This window comes from Thermobia domestica, chromosome 13, assembly GCF_964235325.1.
Source record: "Thermobia domestica chromosome 13, izTheDome1.hap1.1, whole genome shotgun sequence".
Lineage (NCBI taxonomy): Eukaryota > Metazoa > Arthropoda > Insecta > Zygentoma > Lepismatidae > Thermobia > Thermobia domestica.
The window spans coordinates 161,570,913-161,597,224 of NC_137466.1; the positions used below are offsets into that span (position 1 = coordinate 161,570,913).

Here is a 26,312-nt window from a genome sequence, read left to right on the forward strand (position 1 = left end):
CTTTTCAGCAGCGACGTCAAGTAGATGTACATTTTAATGCAGGATCCGAAGTACATGAGTTTCTACTGACAAGGGAACATTCTGATTTGATGAATTCAATTTCTTAAAATGATTGCTATCACTGGATTCAAAAGCACCAAAAGACACAGGGAAAAAGGGGATGTTTAGTGGCAGAACTGTCTATTGAAATCATAGTGGCGAATACAGTTTGATACCTCTGTTTAGTTGTAACTGTTATGCAACTTAAGAATAATTGTGTAGTTGATACAACAGTGGGCACGTTTGAAAAACGATAAAGATGGACAATCGGGCTCGTAACAGCTGTCTCCTGTATTAAAATTGAAGCAGTTATCGACAGGTGTCATGAATGAGTCAGGTGCTGTTTGCAACTATCCAGTTTTGTAGAAAGCATATCTAATCATAGCTTAGAATCTTGGTGTTGTAAACTGGAAGTGGATGAATGATTGCAAGTTAAGGAAGCTGTCCCGTTGTCATATTTTGATGTCAGATGACAAGGAAACTGTGTCTGTTACATAGTTTACGAAATTCGAATACGGACGGAAGAAGAATACATCCAACGGTTGAATGAGTGACGTGCAACCATCAGGAATAAGGAGACGGGTAAGTTCAACATTATCCGGTTTCTGCACCAACTCTTCATCTTTATTGGTTCTTCATGAGTCAACGAGGAGCAGCAGTTTCATATGCTCTATAGAAGGCCAGAAAACGTCAAACGTCAGTCATGAACCCTTTCAGATTGTCCTTGGTCACATTTTCACTTTTACTAGCATGGATTGGAACGCTTATTGGCTGGAAAGTGGCCTCATTCACGTTTGTGGTTGTTCCTGTTTCACGTCACCTTTACGACAGTATTGCTACATTGCCATAGCGTGCAACGACTCCGGTTGCAGAGCTCTCAAACTGTATTTGCCACTATTGGTTTCAATAGACGTGTGCATCAAGAGCCGTATGTCACATGACCCCTTTCCCGTATATTCTTCTTGCGCAAATTACAACATGGCGATTTTCAGATGTCCCCCATGATTCACATTACGTCTATTCAGTGGAGCTCTAAATGCATTCCTCATATCCAACATTTGATTTCAATCCCTCTACTCCATGTTCCAAAATTAACATGGCATTTCTAGACATTTTATACGTTCTATCTTCGCACTTTGCCCTAACTTATCTCCCATCCCATATGGTCTGCCACTAAACATCCTCTTTTCCTCTGTTACTTTAGGTGCTGAATCCAGTGCAAGCAATCATTTTTAGCAATTGAATTCACCAAATCGGAATATTCCCTTGTGAGTATCCAACCCGGACCCGGACCCGGACCCGGACCTCGCCTATGGAGCATATACCAACTATATAGCCAAGAAAGAGCTTAAAAAGTATATTGTAGCTTCAACGGCGCGGCTGATATGATCTGATGTACCAGAAAGCACAAGAATTAGGAGGGAGAGCTAACAAAAGTATACGAACGTTCGGCATCGAAGATCAAGGTAATGTAACCACTGACCATCAAAGAATCCTTAGAATTTGGGAGGAATACATAAAAGATCTGTATGATCAGAAGAACCGCCCCAAAGATATTGCAATCGAAGCAGAGGAAGAGGTAGATGATGATGAAAAAGGACCCAGTATATTGAAAAGTGAAGTAGTACAAGCAATCAAAGACATGCGAAGGAGAAAGGCCACTGGAGACGACGACATACCAGTAGATTTGCTCAAGGAAAAAGACAACACAATGAAAGTATACTGACTTCACTTATTAACAATATCTACCTGAGTGGAGAATGGCCAAAGGATTTTCTTGATGTTACAATGATAGCATTGCGCAAGAAAAAGCAAGCAAAGAAGTGCAGCGAGCACAGAACCATTAGCCTGATTTCTCACACTGAAAAGTTCATTGCACGCATACTGAACAGGCGACTGGAAAGCAAGTTAGATGATAGATTATAAGAAGATCAATTTGGATTCCGGAAAGGAAAAGGCACCAGAGATGCTATTGGATTGATGAGAATTATATCAGAAAGAATTCTTGAGGTAAAGGAAGAGTTGTGTTTGTGCTTCATCGACTGGCGAAAAGCTTTCGACCGAGTCAATTGGACGAAACTTCTGAAAATACTTAATGAAATCGGAGTCAACTGGAGAGATCGACGACTCATTCAAAACCTGTACATAGGACGAGTGAAGCTTCGCTTGAATGAAGGAGAAACCAATAGTGTGGAGATTGGAAGAGGAGTCAGACAAGGATGTAGTTTGTCGCCCCAATTATTCAACATTTGCAATGAATGTTTAATGAAGGAAGCATTAATGGGAATTGGAGACTTCAAGATTGGAGGGCAGATCATTAACAAGATCAGGTATGCAGATGATACGGTTATAATAGCTAAAACCGAAGGAGAACTACAGAAGATGATTGACAAAATAGTTGACATTGGAAAACTGTATGGAATGGAAATTAACATAGAAAAGTCAAAAGTCATGAGAATATCCCTTGGAAACACGCCCTTACGGATCAGAGTAGAACAAAGAGAACTTGAAGAAGTCTATAATTTCAAGTATCTGAGAAGTATTTTGACGAGAGACGCTTACTGCACCAAAGAGATCAGGTCAAGAATTGCCATAGCTAAAGAAGCATTCAACAAGAAAAGATCACTCTTAACTAGAAGGATCAATATTGGACTTAAAAAGATGGTCAAGTGTATGGAGCATTGGACTGTATGGTTCAGAGACTTGGACATTACGGAAGTTAGAGAAGAAATATTTGGATAGCTTCGAGAAAAATCGAAGGTGGAGGAAGATAGCCACCATCCTTCGTAGAAACGCCAATTGGATTGGACACATTTTGAGAAGAAATTGTTTTCTTCACACTACTATAGAAGGAAAGATGGAAGGGAAGCGAGGGATAGGAAGAAGAACACAGCTGATAGATGATTTGAAGGATAGGAGAAAATATTGGAAGTTAAAAGAGGAAGCTGAAGATCGACAAAAGTGGAAGAAACATTTTCAAGCCCAAATATAAAATTTAAAAAAAAAATCCTCATTAGTACAGGACCTGTCGAAAGGTAGAATACTTAATAATATAATAGAGCAGGTATCCTCAATATTTCTAATATCACAACCATCCTTTTTTCACATTCTCTTGCCTGCAACCTCTCATAAGTAATTTCGTGTTAATTTGGTTATTATCTTTTTATTTTTGTTATTGATTATTGCTTTCTTAAATAATTCTCTATTTGTTTGAAATTTTGTTCAATATTCCTCGCTGTGCTTGAAATACATGTGGAAATAAAAATATGTATGTCAAAGTAAGAGATTCGAAACAATCCTTTAAAAATATTTTTTACACTACTAGGGCCTAATTACTTTTATCTTTTTTTTTTGTTACATTTTCGCGATATCCGGGTTGAAACCCCGTTGTAGAGTATAATCTCAGCCATGGGAAGAATTGCAACTGTGAAGTAACTGTGAACTGACAATAAGATAACTGTACGAACTCTTGACTTAATTTGCTAAATTCTATTTTATTATTTTATTAAATTACGTTTATCTTCTACAGAACCACGAACTCAAGAAACAAAACTTTTTATTCATGTTGTACATTTGTAGACAGCCTGTATAAGCATGTATTTCTCAATGGTCATAATTGAAATTACCAATAAACACGACTAATTTCCTTCTTGATTTTCCGCACTCTTCCGCCTAGCCTGACACTTTCCAGTTCACCGAATGCCAGACTAATCGTTTTACGGATAAACAAAACTACGGAGGACACATCGACAAGGGGTATTCGCCACAAGGTTTGGGAAGGTGCAGGATCGTCGTGAGAAGCACATTGCACACCTTTGGTTTCCCGTAGTGGATTCTACATTTTAAAAAGCGCCTTTACAACATTATCTACTTATAAATCCCATGTTTCGACCAGGACTGCCTATCTTTATTAGATTTCGAACTTGTCTTTCATTGACTGCTAGCAAAGGTAAGTAATGCAACCCAACATACCACAGGAGTCATAGTGGTTGCCTAACTTCCACATCAATTTCATAGAAGTTATAAATTTTGCCATATGTGTTGCCTTAATTCAAACTGGTAGACAAGGAAAATAGTATCAGAAACCAATGAACAGATACAAACCCATGTTCGTTTTGGTAAAGAATCTCGCTTACATCTCGTTTTCTTACGAAAAACACTTTATTAGGAGGTTTAGATATTCTACTAGAACTAATATATGGTAAATATAGTTCACAAAATTCAAATCATAAACGGCTATCTTCAGAATGATGGTAATTTAACAGTAGCAAAAACGTTCGTTATTTAAGTAATTCATAATTTCTTTCTTTATATCGTATCAAACAATATATTTGAAACTGAAAGCTTGGGTTTAGCGTCTTTAACCGTCTCCCGGTCAAATTTTAACGACCTCTATAAATGCTATGTATATTGACAAATACATTTATTCCGCGTAATCTTTTACATAAAAAGATATTCAGTTGTAAAAAGCTGAAGTTTTAGTGTATACATAAATATTATGAATACACTATAAATATTATAAATGACAATTTTGTTCTACTAAGTCTAACTGCTACATTTTCAGAGCGGTTATTGCTAACGCTACCTAGGTATTAAATTTTCAATAAAACAATTTGGTTATGGAGCATTACTCTGATAGCCCTACAAACAATTTGATCTATTTGGAAAACCCATACGTCCACCGAATCAGGACCGTATCCACGGGAATCTAGGGGGGCCTCACCCCTAAATTTTTGCTGCCCCCAAAAAAAAATTTGACGGAAGGCTTGCAAATGAACTATAATATGGTAATAAACTATAAAATGGTTGGATCGGGCCCCACCTAACTTCTACCAGACCCCTTCTACATTTTTGGGCTGGCTACCGGCCTGCACGGAATTGCCCTTTTTCTTTCCTCTTATATTTTATTCTCCAGGATACATTAATTAAATGCATTTTCGGGTGTTATAATGGGAAAAGGAATGTGGAACTTACTGTTATTTCTTCATTAATTTTGAAATTTTCAGAAAAGCTCAAAAAGAGAAAACGTGAAAAACTTCGTTCAGTTTATTATTATTATTATTATTATTATTATTATTATTATTATTATTATTATTATTAGGGAAACCTGTTTTTCCTGCTCCTCGCATACTCTGTATGGCAGCATACGTACTCTACATAAATATTGCTTGTAATTGTACGACTATTTAGTTGGTTCTATCGGAATATATAATGCAGCGCTGAACAGTAAGGAAATATCTTAAGAATATAATGATTGTTTAGGAATATATATGTGTAGAGAATGACAGCTCACAAAGATAGAATAGACACAAATGCTCAGTGATACCCTAGCAAGGTTTTAGGGGGCAAAATTGTGCCCATGAGGATTTTTTGGTGAACATAATTTTTAATTAAAAATGGGACCATCGAGCTTTAATTATACCATAATGAACTGTTTTTTTAAACAACAGTAAATTGAGTGAAATTTAGTTTTCAAGTAGTTCACTTGATTTTGTTACAACTAACTCTGGTCTCCTCTCTCTGGTCGACTTCTCTCTTCACAATGGGTCGTTAACGATATTCTTCTTCATCTCCATTCCACTAGTCAGATGTTAAACTCAAATGAATCTGTGGCGATGTACCTACAGAGTGGTAGTTGAATAAGAAAATCATTAAATGTCGAAAAAACGAAAATTTGCGCTTTTTTATCTTTCCGTAAAAAAAATCCAGCTTTGATGGGAGAAAAAACCATGTATCTGTAATGGTACGAAAAGAACAATTTCTTCTATCAAAATAAAGGACTGTTATTATTGGGAATGAAATGACACACCTTTCAGCGCCCGAAAAGCTTGTCTTTTCATTTTCTCGAAACCTAGGCATGAAAATTGGTCCTGAAGTATCTCTTTATGTTCAGTTTGATATAATGTCCCATACGTTTGAACTATATTTTAATTAAACGGAAATTAAAGTTTAAATACTAAATGGTAATTTTAGGCTCTTCTTTACTAACTTTTTTAATATGTAATGCACTGTAGTCTTGTCATAATGAAGAACTTAATGGAAATATATTTTGTTGTCAGTTTAACATCAATAAACTGCATGGTTCTAGTATAGCTTTAAATTTTAGACATACAATAAATTAGTTTTTCTCCATTTTCTCAAAAACTGCGTATGAGCTTTTACACTCATGTATATGATTTTGTTAAGCTCAGCTTAATAATTAGGGATGCATTCGAGTCGAGTCGAGTCGAGATTTAAGCATGTCTCGACTCGTCTCGAGAAAATGTTGTCTCGACTCGTGTCTCGACTCGAAAATATGTTTCTGTCTCGACTCGTGTCTCGACTCGACAGTCTCTGTCTCGACTCGACTCGAATTCGAGTCGAGACGTCTCGAAATTCGAGTCGAGACAAAATGTACGAGTTAAAATATATGCACACATCAGCCAGACCATCATGACTACCTACCTAATTGTCAGTATGTCGACTTTTGGCATGGATAAAAACGGCGACACGTCTTGGCATACACGCAATGATCCTTGATAGGTCGCTGGAGAGAGCTGGCACCACATGTGCTCACTCAGGTCACCTAATTCCCGTAAATTCCGGGAAGGGGGGCGATGTGTTCTGACGTCACGTTCAATCACATCCCACAAGGGACATCATTCAAATGTCCGGCTCCAATTTCAATGAAACTTTTTTTTTTTTTTTTTCTGATAGAAGGCATGTATGCATCATTACTTGTGATGACAAATTTTTGCCATGGTGCATGTTTTCTATTTTTTTAAAATAACTTTTAAGAGTTGTGATGTGGTTATTAGAGATTACTACAGAAGTCCCTTACTACCCTTTGTAAACGGAGCGTTAATGAAGAAAAGTGAAGAAAAACCATGTGGATACATATAAGTCCTGGGGGGAAGTCGTATGGTAGATATGACCTTGATGGCAGCCATCTTGAAATCCGCCATTTTGAATTAAAGTCAAGTTTTCAAAATGGGAATAGGGTAATATGATACATAATTTCGGGCTAGAATTTAATTAGAAAAATAATGGGAGGTTAGTTTTAAGATACACCCATTTGGGGGAAAGTTACAGGCATATTAATTGTTTTTACTTACTGTGTGCGTAAGTCCCTTCTTACTTTCGTCTCAAGACCTGTAAATCGATCGCAACGGCAGAGCCCGGTTTCGCACTAGTGTTTAGAAATCTTTAAACTCACTTGAGGCAATATTTGTGGATTATTGTATTGTATTTTGCCTTTAATTAAATTTGAACCCACTTCATGATCTTGTGTAAAGTATCACTAAAAGAGAATTTCTGTTTTTATGGAGAACGTAAGCATAGCAATTATAAAAGGTGAGTAAGGTGCGTATGTATTTATAAGAAAGTTTATTTTACGAGTCTTTTGTGGTTCCGCCAACCTATTCTTTAGTTGTTGTTTTTTTTTTCAAAATACTCATATCTCATAAATAAAAGAGCTATTATAAAATCTCTTACCACTATTCTTTAATACTTATAAAATTTTATTTATTATAAAAGCACTGGCGAGATATTTCTTATCGCCCACTAAAATTATGGTGGAGCTCCTTCGTGACTAACGGTTAGCATACTTGCCTTTGGCGTGGGAAACCTGGGCTTGATTCCCGGTGGGAGTTCATGTGGTTCGGATTCCACGTTAATCAGTAGGTCCACGTCACACATAGCCTCGCTGCTGAACGGGACGTTAAACTCAGAATCAATTCAACTCAAAATTATGGTTTTGACTTTATTATGATGTCATTAGTTTAAACGCCCAACTGCCCAGTAATTATAAACATTGACTACATTATAAAATTGTAATTTGTGACGACTAAAATATCAGAAATTAAAGATTATTCTTTGGGTTTTGGAACATTATGAAAAACGTGAAAAACTGGTACTGCACCGATACAACACACCTTTTGGATTTGTCATTGTGTAAAGTGATACAAACCAAAAAAGAATTATAACTTTATGAAATTGTATTAGGCCTTATTATTTAGAAATAAACACCAAATAAGTGTAATAGTTCATATCCGTATCAAATACCTAGTTTATGATGAATCAACTACACAAAGTAGGATCCAAAAACGCTCATTGCAATTTGTTCCATCCTTCAGTTGAACCAGGAACTGAAACATAAAGAGTGACATTTTCTTTTTAAAGATACTTTGTCCAGCTAAGCATTGTGAAGGTTTATGTCAGTAGAGGGAATTGCATTCCATTATACAAGCGCAATTTCACCACTTTATGTACACATTACTAAATATCGAACACCCTTGTCCATATGATTAGCGTATGCGTCTTTGGTGCGGGAGACCTAGGTTTGATTTTCGATGGGAACTCCTGTGGTTCTGAACCCACGTTAATTTGTAAGTTCACGTCTCATATAGCTTTGATTCTGAAAGGGACACTAAACTCTAATCTAATACTAAATACAAATAGTTAAAGAAAAATGATGACGCACCAAGATGACGTGAATTTGGCTATCAAATCCATTTTGTGTTTTCAGTTATTTTCTAGTAGTATTTTTTCTAGGCATCCTTTCAAAAGACAGTGATGCAAATTTCGTAACTGCGAATTCCTGTTAGAAGCCATGAAATTATCCGATTAGATGCAAAATTTCCCGTCCACTAAAATAGATACCGTAAATTTACAATATCTAACAATAAATAATTTTGAAAGATATCGCTTTCGAGGGAAAAAATGAAGTGAAATATTTGAGTTTTACGTCCCACGGTTATGCCGGTTAGGCTAAAGGAGACGGTGATGATGAGAAATTAGTGAATTCGTGGAATGAAGAAAGTGGGAGGAACGGAAGAACCCCGAGGAAACCCACGCACACGGTGTTTGTCCACCACAAAGTTCACTTGGTGCGAGCTGGGATCGAACCAGGGTCCCCAAGCACCAGAGGTAAACGACCTACCACTGAGCCACCGCGGCCCCGCTTTAGAGGGGCCATGGCGTATAGTTGAACTCATTCTCGTAGTATGAAAGGCATTATTTATAATTATGCATGATAGGATCACAAACAAAATTTAAAAATATTATGTGCACTTTCTTTTAGCAAACATTATATTGTCTTTTATGGTGTGGAAGGAAATTGTATGTTCGAAAAAAAGTCCTTAACACGATTCTTGTTGCTACACACTGCATGTTCCTAGCCACAGAAAGGATGCAGCGATAGGTAGGCTATTTTTCAATTGCTTTACATTAGCTTGATGTTTCAAGTCTTTTGTTTGTTTCTGAAGTTCACTTTTACCACAAAAGAGCTCAATATTATCATGTCTTACATAGCTTTGGTTCAATTCTCAACACGGACTGCAACTACCCGTTAAATTGTGCATCCGAAAGGCACTCTTTGTTAAACCTCGCTTATCATCGCTCATCTTAATAATATATATAACTTCACCTCGAAGCAAATGTTGCATTTCTCTCTTTCATCCTAACACAAAACAAAACTAACCACAGCTGTGACACGAAGGAGCTATTTCGAAAAGAAACAAGCTGTGCTTCATAGAGATGTGTACCAAATGATAGAAGTATAAAGTATTGTTTTCTTTCCTGTTTATTGATATCAGTTGGTGTTCTTAATGAGTTTACTCATTAGTTTAGAAAGAGTATATATGGAATTTGGACATATGTTGTACGTATTCTCCTGAGAAATTGATGAGACCAGAAAAATTATAAGGACAGATGGAATAGGTTTAAGCGCATCTACGTGACTTTATCAAATATTTATTCTCCATAATGGTACCACGCAGAAAACTTGGTATAGGCCTACTTTTATCTTTGCCTCCCTCTGTTAGCTGTTCTGTATCATATATATCGGATGGTTTTGATATTTCTTCTGATCATTAAAACAACAATGGTACCTGTGTGCGTGCAGAAATGCAAAAGCACAAGGTAACTTCCTATTTGTTTTGGAAACAACAAACCCATTTCACGTGTGCGAGAGAAATTGAGCACAGCGAGATCGGGTGTTTACTCACGGTCAGTTCGCAGCAGGAGTCCATGGTAAAAGATTTGGCTATCTCGAAAACACTCACAAAACCTTACAAATACAAAAGACTGCGCTTCAAAGAAAGTTTAGACACAGATGTTTCAATTTTCTTTTAGCATCTTTCTTCAGCAAAAGAGTCGGTTCATTGTATTCGAAAAAGGGAAGGGAGAAAGGGCGAATTTATATTTTATGTGGGGGGTAACGTTGTAAGTAGTATAAACAATACATACCGCTTCCGACTCTGTACTGAAGCACTTCCTTTAGTGGTATGTCACTAGATCTATCCTGACCCTCATCCCACCTCAAGTTGTAAAGTAAAAAGGGACAGAAGTATTCAACATGACTGCGCACTTGAGTTTCAGTTCACAATACTAAAACCAGTGAGCAAGTAAACAGTCTTTTGTAGGATCGTGTTTTACTTCTTGAATTTATTTTTGAACATTTCTGTGAATTCAACAACAGAACGCAGTAGAAATACGGACTAGTTTTTACTCCAACCATTACTTTCGATCCAACCCAGGGATGCCACATTTATGATTTCGTACTAGATTTAGTGATTTTACTATTGAACTAGTGATCTAGTACGTACTTTGGGTAAATAGGCACATTCTAGCGATTTTTTACATTTTTTTTCTGATGCAGACAAATGAGAAGGAAATGGTTCTTAAAATAAAAGGAAGAAGTATATTGCAGTTCAAAACAAATGTAGAAACCTTAAATTATTTTTTCTTTTCCCTCTGACTGAATGAAACCCCTGCTGTGTAACGACTTTAGGTAAACAACGGCTATCTTTGGTCTGCTACCTCCTTTTGTTAGCCGACATGAGATGGGTTACTTTTTTTTTCTGGAAGAAAGTGAAGAAATAATTATCCAGTACATTTACGTTTTGTCAGGCACACAGGCGCAGTCTGTACTTGTTTCCTAACGAATTTTAGCAACATAACATAAATGAAACATATGTACCAGAAAATAGAGACAGTACAAACGGAAATTTTCATCTGTGACACATTTGATGAGAAATATAGTTAGATGTTACGTGCAAGCACTCTAAACATGTCCTATCCTGTAATTCTATTCGTATGTTTATGTAGGTGAGACTGAGAAATCAAGAAACAATAATAACTGGTTTTCTTCCAGGGGAAAAATCTAAATGTGAAGGGGTGTTACACTGGGACTTTAATTGCGTCCTTTGTACAAGATTAACAAGTAATAGCAACTTTTTATTTTTTTTTTAGTTCTTGGGGAGAGGAAGATGGAAGCGAACCCTCGTAAGGACCTCTGCAAGGAAACATGAATACTATCCGCCACTGTTTGTTACATTACACAAAATAGTTATATATATATATATATATATATATATATATATATATATATATATATATATATATATATTGAGTTTTAGTCAGGGTTTTCATTCTGCAGGAGAGGGGGGAATAGTAATACCTGACGAATATTTTCTATTCTCAGAGTGTTGCAATGATAGCATTTCCTCCATTATAACTTGGCCAAGCTAGTTGCATTATATGTAAGGATTAAGTTAGCCTAAAAAGCTTAAATTTCTATGGCTGTTTTACTTTGTACCCATGTTTCTCATTTTCGGTCTACGGGACTCTGTGTCCGGAAATTTTCGATGGCTTCCAAGTCGGAAAATAAGTGTATCAAAGGCATATATATTATATCTATGGTAATATGAGGTATGGATCTACAGTTTAAAATGGGATACCGGTAACAACTTCATGACCTTCAACCGTAAATCGAACCAGAGTCTCCCGCGATCAAGGCGTATGTGTTAACCATACAGCCACAAGGAAATTCACATAAGCACACACACATATATATTGTTGAGTTGATTTTGACTTTACCATCTCTTTCAGCAGCGAGGATATATGAAATGTAGACCTACTGATTAACGTGGAATCCGAACTACATGAGCTCGCTCCGGGAATTGAACCCGAGTCTTCCACGGCAAAGACGCATACACTAGCCGCGGAGTTCACACACACACACAGAATCAGAGTCCTCACACACCAAGGGTGAGAGCTGTGCCACTGAGTCACAGCGGCCACGGGGCTAGGTCGAGTCCACTTTACGTTCATAGTTTCTTAGTACATAAATGTTACGATTATGAAATAGATTTTCCTTAATGAGCTGCATATAAACAAAAGCTTTCGAAATGCATTAAACAATTAGCTCGATTTAAGTGTGAACTTAAAGTTATATCAGAGTGTAAATACGGATACGCACCAAAGCTCGAAAACTTAATACACTATTTCTCCTATATAGTCAGCATGTATCAAGCAATCGTTCAGCTTTCATTTGAGAGGATGGAAATCGAAGGCCCCTGAACAACTATGTTACTAATGTGCGGAATGTATTTATCTTACAGTGAACTGCTTTGATGCCAAGTGGCCTAACTCCAAAATTGAAATTTTCCAGGAGTGAAAGTTGAAGTTCAATATCTCATGAACAATCCATATTTCTTTTATGTTGGGAACCAAAACCATAACTACCGTATGTAGTTCATTGTTTTATAACTTAGTGTTTACAAAAATCCTTTTAAAAATTACCTATTCATAGAAGTAAATGGTACTTATCTGTACTAGTTCTTGGCATCCAAGCAGTCCATTTATTGTAATACTAGCTTAATATACCCATTCTTCGCATGGGGGCTGTATTTGGAAGTCAACACCTGTGGAAGTATCACCATTCATTTCAGTGACCGCGAAAACTATGGATTTGACACTAGTATCAATCAATATGGGCTATTTATACATGTCTCGGTATTCCTCACCCGCTGACACCCGGCCCACATACAGTAGTAGCTGAATTTGCAAGTCATCGCTGATGCAAGTGTCACCATTGATCTCAGCGACCGTGAAAACTATGGATTTGACACTAATGTCGATCAATTTGGATTACTTTTACTACATGTCTCGCTAAACGCCCCCCTGAGACCCCCTGGTTCCAATTTTGACAAAAACGCTTCGCCTTAGACTGGGACCTTGACCAAGGTATCCGTGACCAAAATTTGGTAACTCTCGGTCAACTTGTCCGGTCCCCAGGTCGGTCCCAGTAAACGTCCCCCCCGAGACCCCCTGGTTCGAAATTAAAAAAAAACGCTTCGTCTTGATCTGGGGCCTGGACTAAGGTACCCGTGACCAAATTTTGGGAACTCTCGGTCCACTCGCCTGGTCCCCAGGTCGCACAGACAGACAGACAAACACAAACAAACTCTTTATTTTATTTATATTAGATAAGATATACTATGTAAAATAGCCTCGTATCATAATACGTGATGTACAACAAATGTTACATTATATATTATCCGTAACTCGTGATATGCTGCAACATATTAAAGCCTCAGAATAGTTGGGCAAGCGAATAATCCAGAAGTTACGTAACCCTATTGCGTTCATGGGAACGAAAACACATTAATTATAACTATGCTAAATTACTATAGACTATCAACTGCTCATTCAGAGAATTTATGAAGTTCACTTTATCGCAATAGTTTTATACAAACTAGATTTAGACTACGGATAATAGTTTTATACAAACTAGATAATCAATTATTATTATTATTATCATTATATTTGCAGTACAACCAAATAAAACGACATTAACTATTAGTTCTAATTAACTGAATTGAGCTGAAAATTAAATCTTGATCTTTAAAGATTAACTATTAATTTTATGCGTTCTGTACCTTTCTGAAGGAATAAAAGCTGGAATTGGTTTCAAGGCTGTTTCTGAGTGAATACTTTCTTCAAAATAATATTAAAAATTATAGAAAGATTTTCGAGACATTCGAGTCGAGTCGAGATTTTTAAGAGCCGTCTCGACTCGACTCGTGTATCGACTCGAAAATTCGAGTCGAGAAATACGTTTGTCTCGACTCGTCTCGAATTTTACAAAGTGTGTCTCGACTCGAATCTCGACTCGAATTCGAGTCGAGTCGAGTCGAGATTCGAGACATGTCTCGACTCGAGCGCATCCCTATTAATAATACTATATCTATCGATTGGTATATCTATGTCTTATCTTTGGATAATTTTTTGTCGTTAAACGTTAATACCAGTAATGTTTTAGAACTAAAGCATACTGTAGGCACATGTGTGAGAAGTGGCATGTGGCAAATATTTGTGTAAGCTAAATATATGTTGGCTATTTGTCATTAGCGTTAGTATTGTGCATAAGAAGTTATTACTCACTGTGATATAATACATCCATATAAACCGAAACAACTCTAATTAATTGGAAAAGCATTCATTTTGAACCTTGAGGCGTACTAATTAACTGACACATGAAATTTCTCTCTCACGTGCAAATATAATTTCGGAGCCTTCGAGAAAGAAAAGTGGAGTTTCGTGAGGATGTTGTGTAGGTATGGTTAAATGATAAACTGTTTTATTGAGGAAGCCAAATACTTTATTCAGTGCAAAAGTAAATGCAGTGCCACCTGTTAAAGTGTGTTTGCACATCAGTTTGCTTCTATGTGTGCATTAAACACAGCATGACACAGATCCAGGCAATAATTAATTTTTTCACCAAACACTGTCGACCAAAAACGTAAGTAGGAATTTATATCGAGGCTATTTAAAAAAATTACCGGAGAGTCCAAACTAAATATCAAGATGAATTATATTATAATTTGTAAAATTACCCTCAAAATTAAACTAAATTTGAAGAAAAGTGGAGATTTAAGGGGGTACGGACCCCTAGGACCCACCCAACTACTTTCAAGCATATCTAACGTAACAGTCCAATTGCCAAGTTGATGCTTCCTTTCAGGCGGTTCACATTATTGATTTTAGCGTGGTACACAGTGTCTTTGGTAAAATCCCACAAGAAAATATCCATTGATGTGAGATTGAGGCTTTTTGAGGACCAAGGAATGGATTATCCAATATTCAATACAAACACACAAAGCACTTGAAACAATACAAACAAAGTGATGGTATGCCTCCCAAACATGCTCGACAGGGGCTGGTGTGAAATTAATTATCGCCTGAACATAATATGTCATGCTATGAGTGGGACATAAATAGAAACATACTGACATCCGAAGGTAGTTTAACAAGTTTGTGTGTGTGTGTGTGTCAGAGCAGCAGTGGGCCTGGTAACTTTGCGTTTGTTTTTTCACTTAATAAACTATTTAACTTGCGTAAAAGGAAAAGCAGTGTGTCATTCAACTACTCAAGAGCCATCACTCGTGCACAGGAGCCCCACGATACCCCACCTTTCTTTCTCTAAGACTCTGGATATATGTATACAATATACGTAAATTTGATTATTAAATATCAAAATTAAAAGTATCAAAATTTAATTTTCTTGAAGTAAGGAATATTTGAACAGTTTTGAAAAAATAATGAGCAAAATCAAAACATTTAAATTTTCAGTGCATGTTATAGAAGACATAAAACTTAATTCCCTAAATAAATCGATGAGCTTAAAGCTTTCCGGGGAAGACTATTTGAGAAAGCAAAAGAGGTAGCTGGTAAACTTGAGTATATAAAGAGTATTGATTCAAATTCCAACGTGAAAGTTATTTTATGTTACGGATTAAGTGACTAATTTGACTGAATGAATTTGTAATCACGAGAGAAGCCACATGTATTTATATAGCCCTTTGATCACGTAATATGCTGAATGGTGCACTTAACTGTGGTTTCCCGTCAGCTCCACGTGTAATTAGAACATCGAAGAGAAAGCTTTTTTATATATATATAAAAAAAGAAATCAAACAGAATCCGTTTAATTTGTACTGGTTACTGGAAACACTTAATCGAAAATGTTAGTTGTGATTATTCTTGGAATGCAGTCTAAAGCTCTTTCAATATCTCTTCGGCAATTTATGAATTCAAGAGTGTGTTTGATGCCTTGCTGCTATTAGTTACCCCAAAAGAAGTTCTATCGAGTCATTCCAACTTACAGAAAGGGAATCGGTAGTATGTACCTGGCAGTAAGAAGTATCTAGAAAATTAGAAATAATTGACATCAACAGCAATAATTTGTTTGTATGTCTGTAACTAGGGTGAAGAATTCCGGAATGTGAATGAAAAAGAAGTTGTTCAATAATTTGAAACCTTAGTCCCCATACATTGTTGTTCAAAGAATGTTGTCAATGTCTGGGGGAAAAGACCAGCTAACCATGACGTAGGAGTACGGTTTTACAATCTGATAAAAGCAGACCTTAATGGGAATCCTTAATGGGACCGTTCCGTTGATAGTTTTGCTAACAATAGTCATAAAGCAATAAAGACTACTACCGTTTGCTGTAATTTCGAAGAAGTTACTTTCAATTGACAAGTTTCCAGCTAAATGAGAAACACAATAAAATAAAGTATAGTGGGCAGGGAATGAGGCTTCAAGAACGATATCAATTATTGTACAGTCATCGATTCACGACTACGCTGTTGATGTTGAAACGATTTTCAGAGTTGTTTCCGATGTATTAGGCAACAACCATCAATACCCTGACCAATCCTACGAGTTGTAAACCCAAGATTTCTGTCGAAGCCTCAGAATGGGAACGTTTCACAGGAAAATTATTAACCTAAGGTCTTTAAGTCATAGAGAAACATGTCATAATGGATTGAGAATGATTATATTGATAGTTTATTAAAATATAAAAAAATAAGTAAAAATATTAAAAAACAAGAGAGGATACTAAATAAAAATGTGCATGAAATATATTTATTTGCAGTTTTTATTTTAATATGACCTCTAGGACAAAATATGTGTATTTGCCAAGAAGCATCTATTATTGTCTTTGAATAGTGAGAACTTTTCTACGTTGTCTGGGGAAGTTTGGAAAAGAGGTTATAATTATAGCAACATTGTAAGTGGTATAGGGACATACGTGTTTACCTGATACAGAGTCTATGTCTGAGAGATTGAACCAAACCCACTGGAAGTTGGGCAAATATTTGTGTGTGTGTGTGTGTGTGTGTTTTGTTTCTGCCCATATGCAGTGAAACCTGTCTATGTTGGCCACCATCGGTTCCATAAATAATATAGAGTAAAATTCATTTCTGCAATATAATAGTATCTTATGAGATATTTATCTTATTCGTCATTTGCACAGTTATATCTAATTTCAATGTGCTAATTAGCTACAGAACGCTTTGTTTTTTAATTTTCTCTCCTCCACCTACAATAGACGAGATAAGATGAAGGATCAGTTCCAGGAAATATTCAAAACATCAACACTTCCTAGCTTTCGGTCTCAGAAAAGAAACACTGAAAATGATCTACTATGCATCTTGAAAATGGTTCTTGACCAGCAAGCAAAGCAAAGAAAAGAAATAAAATCATTGAGTTTAACGTTCCATGAATATGCTTGTTAGGCTAAAGGAGACAATGATGAAAACAAGTGAATAATGACGGAAGAAATGGAATGAGAAACTTGGAGTACCCCGAAAAAACCCACGAGCACGATGTCGTTCACAACACACTTACTTGGGCGGGAAAAGGAAAGAAAAGAAGTGTATCTTTTTAACACTCTACAACGTGTACGTATCCGATCACCATTTAAGTTTCCTGTAAGCACCCAAAGGATAAAAAGGATGCGAAGATGTGATGAAATCCGTCTGAAGTGAACCACGAAATGATCTTGTGAAACAGAACATAAATGGGAATCCTTAATTTAACCTATCTGTTGATAGTCTTGCTAACAATAGTCATAAAGCCATAAAGACTACCATCGTTTGCTGTAATTTTGAAGAAATTACTTTCAACTGACAAATTTCCAGCTAAATGAGAAAAGTTCCCTTTTCCGCAAGAGACGAGTAAAAGAAAAAAAATGAAAATGAAGTCTTTCAGTCCCATGATTATGTCTGTTAGGCTAAGGGAGACGGATGATTAAGACGTGTAAATTATGATGAAATAATTGGTGGAATGAGAATGCGGGAGAGTACCCGAGAAAACCACGGACACGACACACTTACTTGGCCAGGTATCAAACCAAGGACCCTACGCACCAAAGTAAGCGCTCTACCACTGAGCTACCGTGCCCCCGACGAGTAAAAAAAAACGGGAGAGAAAAAGAAGTGATTCCCAAAATAGTTTTAATTGTTTATAAAATATTCGTTAATTTATACGTGTAAAATGTACAGAATAATTCGAAAAATATTAAGAGGTCTCCTGTGTTAAAATGGTTAACGTATTCGCCTTTGGCGCAAAAGACTAGCATTCGATTCCTAATGAAAGTTCATGTGGTTCGGATCACACGTTAAGATGTGGTCCCACGTTTCATGTAGCCTTGGTTCTAAAGGAGATGTTAAACTCCAAATTAACCAATAAATTTAAGAATACTAGAACAAAGTTACCGGATAAGAAAAGGTCGCTAAATTACTTTTTGATCACACCCTGTAAATGGTGATCAACATTACACGAAAATTAATACGGAACACCTTGCATATAACTCAAAAGGAATACGGTCTGATAAGTTTATAGAGTAATATTCAAAACATATTTTGACTCACCAGGGCAGCATAAATTTGAATTATAACTCGAATGTTTCTTACAACACAAATGGCAATATTAAATAGATATGGTAAAGTGACTATTCCTAGACACTATCGACATCCTTAAGATATTTAACTTCTATTCTAGCAAGGATTAAAATTTACATGGACATGACTTTCTCATATCATACTATCACTAGAGACAAGCATAATTGTGTACATATTAACATATAATATACATATAGACATGTATACAACCATACAATATAATAGTTAATAGATATAATTACACACATATATTGGTTCAATGACCACAATAGGAACTTACAATACAATAGCCACACACACAGAAGCACGCACATAATATGTAATGTACACATAATATACAATGTAATGAAATATAAGTAAACATACCGTGATGTAAAGGAAAGGAAACATTATTACTACATAACACACATTTTTGCATATATATATATATATATATATATATATATATATATATATATATATATATATATATATATATATATATATATATATATATATATATTGTTTTATAAAATTTAAACAGGCACTGCAGTTTGTATGGTATCACAATACAAAATTATATAGAATAATAGAAACAATTTTCTTTGTAATTCCATATGTGGTGGACAACATCGTGTCCGTGGATTTTCTCGGGATACTCCCGTTTCCTTCCACATTTTCAATTCACCAATTCTTTCATCATCAATCACTTGCCTTAATCATCCACTAAAAGATTTCATTTCATTTTATTTTGTAATTCCATATATTTGTGTGTGGATTCATAGGACTGAATATGCAGAACATGAGCTATAGCCTTTTTGTTGCTTCCTTATTTTTCTAAGTGATTACTAGCCAATGTAAGACAAACATAGGTACTGGAATTTTAAATCTAATGGAATCCTTGTTTCATTAGATAACATTCCATAGCCTGTAAAACGTCCTGTTCTCTTACCAAGTATACTATATCGAATTTCGTTCCTAAATGTTCTGTGTTTCTTCCTGTGGGAAGTAGAATAGTGAATTAAGACTGTTTCAGCGACTGGAGTCGCGTATATTATTCAAAATTTAAACAGGGCTCTGCAATTTGTAAGTGTGGTAGCATAATGCAAAATTATTATCTGTATTCCATGGTATATGTTGTCCATTAGGTCTAAATTCCTTCTAGTAAATTCAATCATAGACCAGTGACTTTTCCTTTCTAATTTCTGGTCTTTTTCGTTTATTATAATCTCATAACAGGAAGGATGCCCATTTGAAAACACGGATTTCCACCTAACTTTATGACAAGGTAGTGCAACTGTTTCGGATATCTTATTAATTTGAACATATATTTTTTTTATTAAATATAATTTCGATATTTTTGATCATATAAGATACGAAATTCCATTTGTGCAAAGCGTCTTCAATTCTAAATAACAGCTTAGGAGAAAATACACCGTTAGCTTAAAGCAGTGAGTTATGAATACCTTTGTTTAGTTGCTTGGATTCTTTCTCTCTCTTGGTTTGTTTCAAATGTCACTTCCTTTCTATTTCGTTTACTAATTTTAGTCTGATTCAATGTAAGAGAGCATTATTATGAGCGAAAATATTGACTATTCAGAAGATGAAAAGTTATAGAGGCAAACATTTATAGTCACAGGGTTAATGACAAGTTTCGGTGGAAATCATATAATTCCAGTACTGTAGTAGTCCTACAATTAGGAGTTTGCTCATGATTATCTCATATTAATAACGTACATTAAGAGAAAAGCTTTGGATAACATTTGTTCCTGACTGGCCCCAACAATGAATATGGTAGATTCATAAAGAACCTAAGAGCATATCTTTTCAATAGCATCCTCGTAGACCAATTTCCCTATCTGCGTATTTAGTATTTGCTGCGTGTTTAAAGATTCAGGCAGATAATTTAATCATTATTCGAGAGAAAAAAGGGGGACGCAATATATAGGATACGAGTAAAAGATTAGGAGATCGTGCCGAATGTAAGTTTTCTTCTCTCATTATTGCGAATGGATAGATGGAAAGCAAACCTATACCGCGCTAGCCTTCTCAATCAATTTCCTTAAGTTTATTTTTGTCTTTCGTGACCATAAGGAAAAGAACTCTTAAAAGACATAGTTAGTAGTTTGGCGAGTAACATTTCTGGTGGGAAAAGCTGAGAGAAATGCTACAAAAACATTCCACCTATTCTTCGTTTTGGCAATTATTGATTTGTCTGATGGTGTGTGATCGGGGTAGTGCTCCCTTTTAAGGGAGGACATTCTACTTGACAAAAGAGTCAACCGACCTTTTCGAGGGCAATGATGTATAAATAATGTGCATTCAACGCCTACCATCAAAACAGAAAGACGCTGTAAATTTTCTTCCTATGTCAAGGCGATGACGGCAGTATTAACAGCAATATTTAAGATTACTTCAATATTATTTTTGAAATATTCGTATATATATCCTGATCATATGAAGTAACAAATAGCTTATGGAAGGCTCTGGCAATATCTGAAATAGTTTCATTGGCTAAATAATTATGCAAGGGTTCTAGGAAAACGAGATTGTATTAGTACTAGTGTCATTATTATTCATACTTACATGGATAGTACGAAAAAGAAAATTCAGTGGTTAGCTACTGTGTGTTGTGATTAGTGACGTGTTCTGATTTTCCGTATTTCTATTTCCTATAATATCCTACAAAAAGACGCTAAATTTAATACTCTTGACCAAAAATCATATGTTTTTTTTAAGTTTGATGATTTTTGTGAATCATAGCGTTGGTACGTGACTTGATTTAATTTTTCTATCTCCTGGTAATTTGACTAATTGACTTTCAGATCCAGCTTCAGAAACTACTTAGAAGCATGGGTTGCAATATGTCGCGTTATACACTAATACAGAGTCGCTCTAGACAGCATATGGGGAATTGAGAACAAAGGAATCAAGCCCAATCAAAAAAAATTGTAAGAAGAAGAGACATTCGAGAACGATTGGATCTCACTGCTTATTCTTTTTGTTCTCAGTCTGCCATTTTGAATTTTTAACAGATGGTTTGATATGAAAATAAATACTTAGGTATTTATCCTGTTTTTAACAACCAACTGATACAATTCTTACATATGACGTTGAGCTATCAGAATCCAGTGTTATGGAATCTCAGGTTATAGAAATTAAATGCTTATATATGTTTATGTAAAGAAGAAATTTTCGTTACATAAATGTGCAATATCGGCATCTGACAAATCATCCACATACATGTTACATGACAGATTGAATATTACAAATTTTAGCACAAATTTCCAAACAAACAAACAATTATTTTATTTTTAATAATAATAATAATAATAATAATAATAATAATAATAATAATAATAATAATAATAATAATAATAATAATAAATCGAGATTAAAATATTATCGATTTATGACATTAACAATAAGAAGAGCACCATTAAACATTAAACCACTGAGATAGTCTCATGTCAGTCACAAGATCGTAACTTGTAGCCAACTTCACTTACCTTCAAGTGTAATTATGGTAGTTCACCGATAGAGCGATTGTTTATAGTTCAATATCAAATAATATAAAGTTATGGTGGAGAAAATCTTGTCCGCAGATTTTCTTGGAATCCTTTACTTTGCCTTTCCAGTAATTATTTAATTAGCATTCGCGTGCATTTATTCTTCCTTCCTAATTTTCAGACTACAGGATACAGTTATAGGACACTTTATTTCCTCCTCGTCAGTTCATTTCTTAACCTCAAATTCGGTTATTTTTTATTCCCTTAATTTTCTCAATTCTTGGTTCTCAACTAGAGCGCCCATCTCTCGTGCGTGGGTTCACTGATTCGATCCAGCTCGCGACAAGAAGGTTGGAGATGGAAAAAAAAACAATTACAGGGTTTGTATGATAAGTAATGAGACCAGGTCTGGAAACATTGTTTTATTGATCTGATCTGTACAGGGACTTAAAAGCTTTCGAAGTACTCTCCTCTTGCGTCGATGCACTTCTGCAATCGATGTTTCCACGCTGCAAACGCCCTCTGGAAGTCAGCAGCCGGCATGTCCTTTAGAAATGTGGTCACGGCTGCTTGGATGGCTGTGACGTCTGCAAAACGGGTTCCTTTCAAGCGTGGCTTCAGCTTCGGGAAGAGGAAGAAGTCGGCCGGGCTCACATCTGGGCTGTAGGGTGGTTGTGGAAGGACTTCCACCCCAATCCGGGTCAAAAAGGAGGTCACTAAGAAGGCGGTGTGGGCAGGGGCATTGTCGTGATGCAACTTCCACCGGCTAGCGATCGCCGGTCTTTTCCGCTTGACGCTCCTGTGCAGTCTCTCAAGGACTTGTTTGTAGAAGGCGGCGTTGACGGCTTGTCCTTGGGGTACAAACTCCTTGTGGACCACCCCCACATTGTCAAAAAAAACAATCAACATTGTTTTCACCTTTGACTTCGACATTCTGGCCTTCTTGGGGCGCGGGGACGCAGGAGTGTGCCACTCCGCGCTTTGACGTTTCGTTTCAGGGTCGTACTGGAACACCCACGACTCGTCACCTGTTATGACGTCATCTTCAAAGTTAGGGTCACTGTTCATGAGGTTCAACAGTTCCTGACAACAATCAACACGTCGTTGCTTTTGTTCGTCAGTCAACACTCGCGGCACCAGTTTCGCACAGATTTTTCTCATTCCCAATTGTTCCGTCACAATCTTGTGCACTGTTGTGTGGTTCATATCGAGTTCATCAGCAATCAATCTCAACGATAATCGACGGTCTGAGTTCAGGAGATCCCTCACTTTTGCCACAGTTTCGTCCGTAGTCACTGTTGTCGGGCGTCCAGCCCTCTCCAGATCCTCAACGCTTTCCCGGCCGTTCCGGAACGCACTGTGCCAACGAAACACCTGGGCTTTGGATAGGGCTTCCTCTTTGTAGGCCTCCGTGATGAGAGAAAGCGTCTGAGTAGCCGTTTTCCCCAGGCGAACGCAAAATTTGATCGCATAACGCTGTTCGATGGAACCCTCCATGTTTGTTGATTTTCCGCCGTGACAAGAATGTTCACAAGGGCTTTGTCCAAGGCTTGTCCGCGCTCCACTAAGGCTCGGAGCCAACTGACGCGCGGTGCGTTGCTTTGCTCGGACCCCCCCCCTACATCCTCCATCACCGACAAACCCGCTCCAGCGACACGCGCGCCGCGGCGCGGCGAGTCTCATTACTTATCATACAGACCTTGTAGGTGGGTTTTATTGGGATTCTCTCGTTTCCTTCCACTTTCTCCAATCATTAATTTCGTTCATTATCATTTTCACATTCTCCCTCAGCTTCGGTTCATATTTGTGGGACGTTAAACCAAAAAAGAAAAAGGATCCCTCAACTTCAATAGCCATTCTATATGGTTAAGTATGAGAAAAGAGTTCGATTTCCAGTGGTAGCTGACGTAGTTCGTATCTTACGTTAAGCTGTAGGTTCATATTTCATACAACCTCGGTGTTGAAAGGGACGTTAAAGTCAAATCGAACCAAGTAATCAATTCAACAGCAACTGTTACTCCTATATTACATTACATTCCATCAATTATAGCCTCCTTCGCTCCTCCCTCTTTTTCCTGCTACCATACCCTCTAGCAACTCCGTCATGATACAATTCCTTCTGAGCCAATGTTCCAACAAGTTTCTCTTTCACTTTTCAATAATATCTAAAATTGTTCTTTTCGAGTTTCCTTCTGGAAATCAAATCATGTGGGGCCCATCGACCCAACTTGTTGTGCTTCCCAACTTGATGGAGGTGCTGCTGAATGGTTTCTCCACTCACAATGTATTATAGTCCCAGTTTCCTCACATGTCTGGCCACTGTTCGTAACTGTAAAGGAGTTAAAATCTACTTTTTAACAATTAAACAGTTTTTTTTTCAATTTCTACTAGCTGAACAGCTCTCTCTAAACAGCGCATCATTCACATATGAGCATGAATCTCCTTGTCATTTCTCACAACATTCGTAAATGTCTCTTTACAGACACAAGTGAAGGACGTCTTGATAAAAATTGGCAAGGAGTATCATAAAAGGGAGATTTTTTTTTTCGATTATTTTTTCAATATCTCGCACCGTTTGCAAGATTTGATTTGAACCTACTTTCGGTTGGAGTTTCTATGTCATGTATGGTCAGTTTTCTTTCTTCTTGCATGCAGTATGTAATAAGCAAATACATTACACACATAATTAATTATAATGCCAGTTAAACATGGTGTTCATTGGGCATAACACTCCAAACAATAAAGATTCACGTTAGACTGGAGAAATAGTTATCCTTCGTTTTTCATTATTATTTGGCCATGAAACAAAGGCCCGAGAGATATACTAACCCCGGATACAACTGTGTGGTGTTGGAATGTATAACTCATAATGCCTTTCTAATGCTTTTCTAAAAAAATTTCAATACTTCCAGTATACCTCTAAAAATGCAGTAAAGAAATAACAACCATTTTTAAAAAAAAGAATATTCAATTAGAACTGAACAATCTTCTCAAAATTTGCAATCGATCAGTGAGAACGGCATCTTTATAGAGCTTGTGGTTTGAATTGGCCACAAACATATAAATCTAGCATTTATATATATATATATATATATATATATATATATATATATATATATATATATATATATATATATATATATATATATATAGTCACTTAAAGACAGGTCCGTAGCTAAAACAATAAGACAGGATAGGCCAAGATAATTTTGGGAGGGGATAACTTGAGTTCATCTTATATCCTTGATTACTTATTTTTTTTTATCATACTCGTATATTTATAAACAAACAGCTGAAAATTTCAGGGGGCGGAAGAAGGTAGATGTAGGGGGAGATGCTAAGCATCTACTGGCCATCTCTTAGCTACAGGCTTGCTCGAAACTAAAAGACTCAAGTTCAGATATATATATATATATATATTTTAAATGAATGTCTATACATTGCCAATATTGATTTATTAATAGTAATTGATTATCTATTCCAAATCACCATATCATAAAAATAAAGTGTACATTTTTAGTAGCCGTTCATTCAACGTGCCTTTTAAATTAAGCTCGCAATTTAGTGGGTATGTAAAGGCCTCGTGCGATTTTTACATTTTTCTAGCAAACTCGTGTGCCAGTACTTTTCCTCTGACAACGTGAATTCTTTTTTTCTCTCTCAGTCGTACATTTCGCAGTATTCGACGTCATTCAAATGTTCTAGACGCATGATTACACATTTCTTATATTTCTTTTCCAATCTCTCACTCTGTCTCTTCGTTCTTTTCTTTTTCAGTCGGTGATGCATTCGGTCCATGGCTGCTATATATATATTAAAATAAAAATGTCAGTGCTTTAGAATTTTAATGCATCACGTGTTTTTTTGGTTCTCATCCGTCCACCAGACATAAAAGCATGCACCTATCTTCCTAAAATATCCATGTAAATTGTTTTTTAATACTTTTGTCTTTTATTAAACTTAAATATTCATATAAAACGTGGTCATACATACGAATCATCTTGCAGTATGCACACCGAAAGCTTTTTAAAAAATAATAAAAAAAATACTTAGGGACAGAAGGTTGTGGACAGACAACAGTGGTTATGAGCTTTCCGAGTGAGCACAACGCAAGGTAAACGTGCTCAAATAAATTTTTAATATATATATATTGGTTGCATGTTTTTCATACGTATTTTTGCGATACAACTGTCCTATTATGACTTCTGTCCAAGAGCAAGGTACTAGAGAACCTGCCTACCATTCTAACTGTAGGAAAGAAATCTAGACTGT

At 36.3% G+C, this 26,312-nt stretch overlaps 1 long non-coding RNA gene across 1 annotated transcript in view; it reads left to right on the plus strand.

The window, feature by feature from the left end:
- The window catches only part of LOC145668692 (uncharacterized), a 205,072-nt gene that overhangs the window by 154,924 nt on the left and 23,836 nt on the right, over nt 1-26,312 (plus strand). The window lies entirely within an intron of this gene.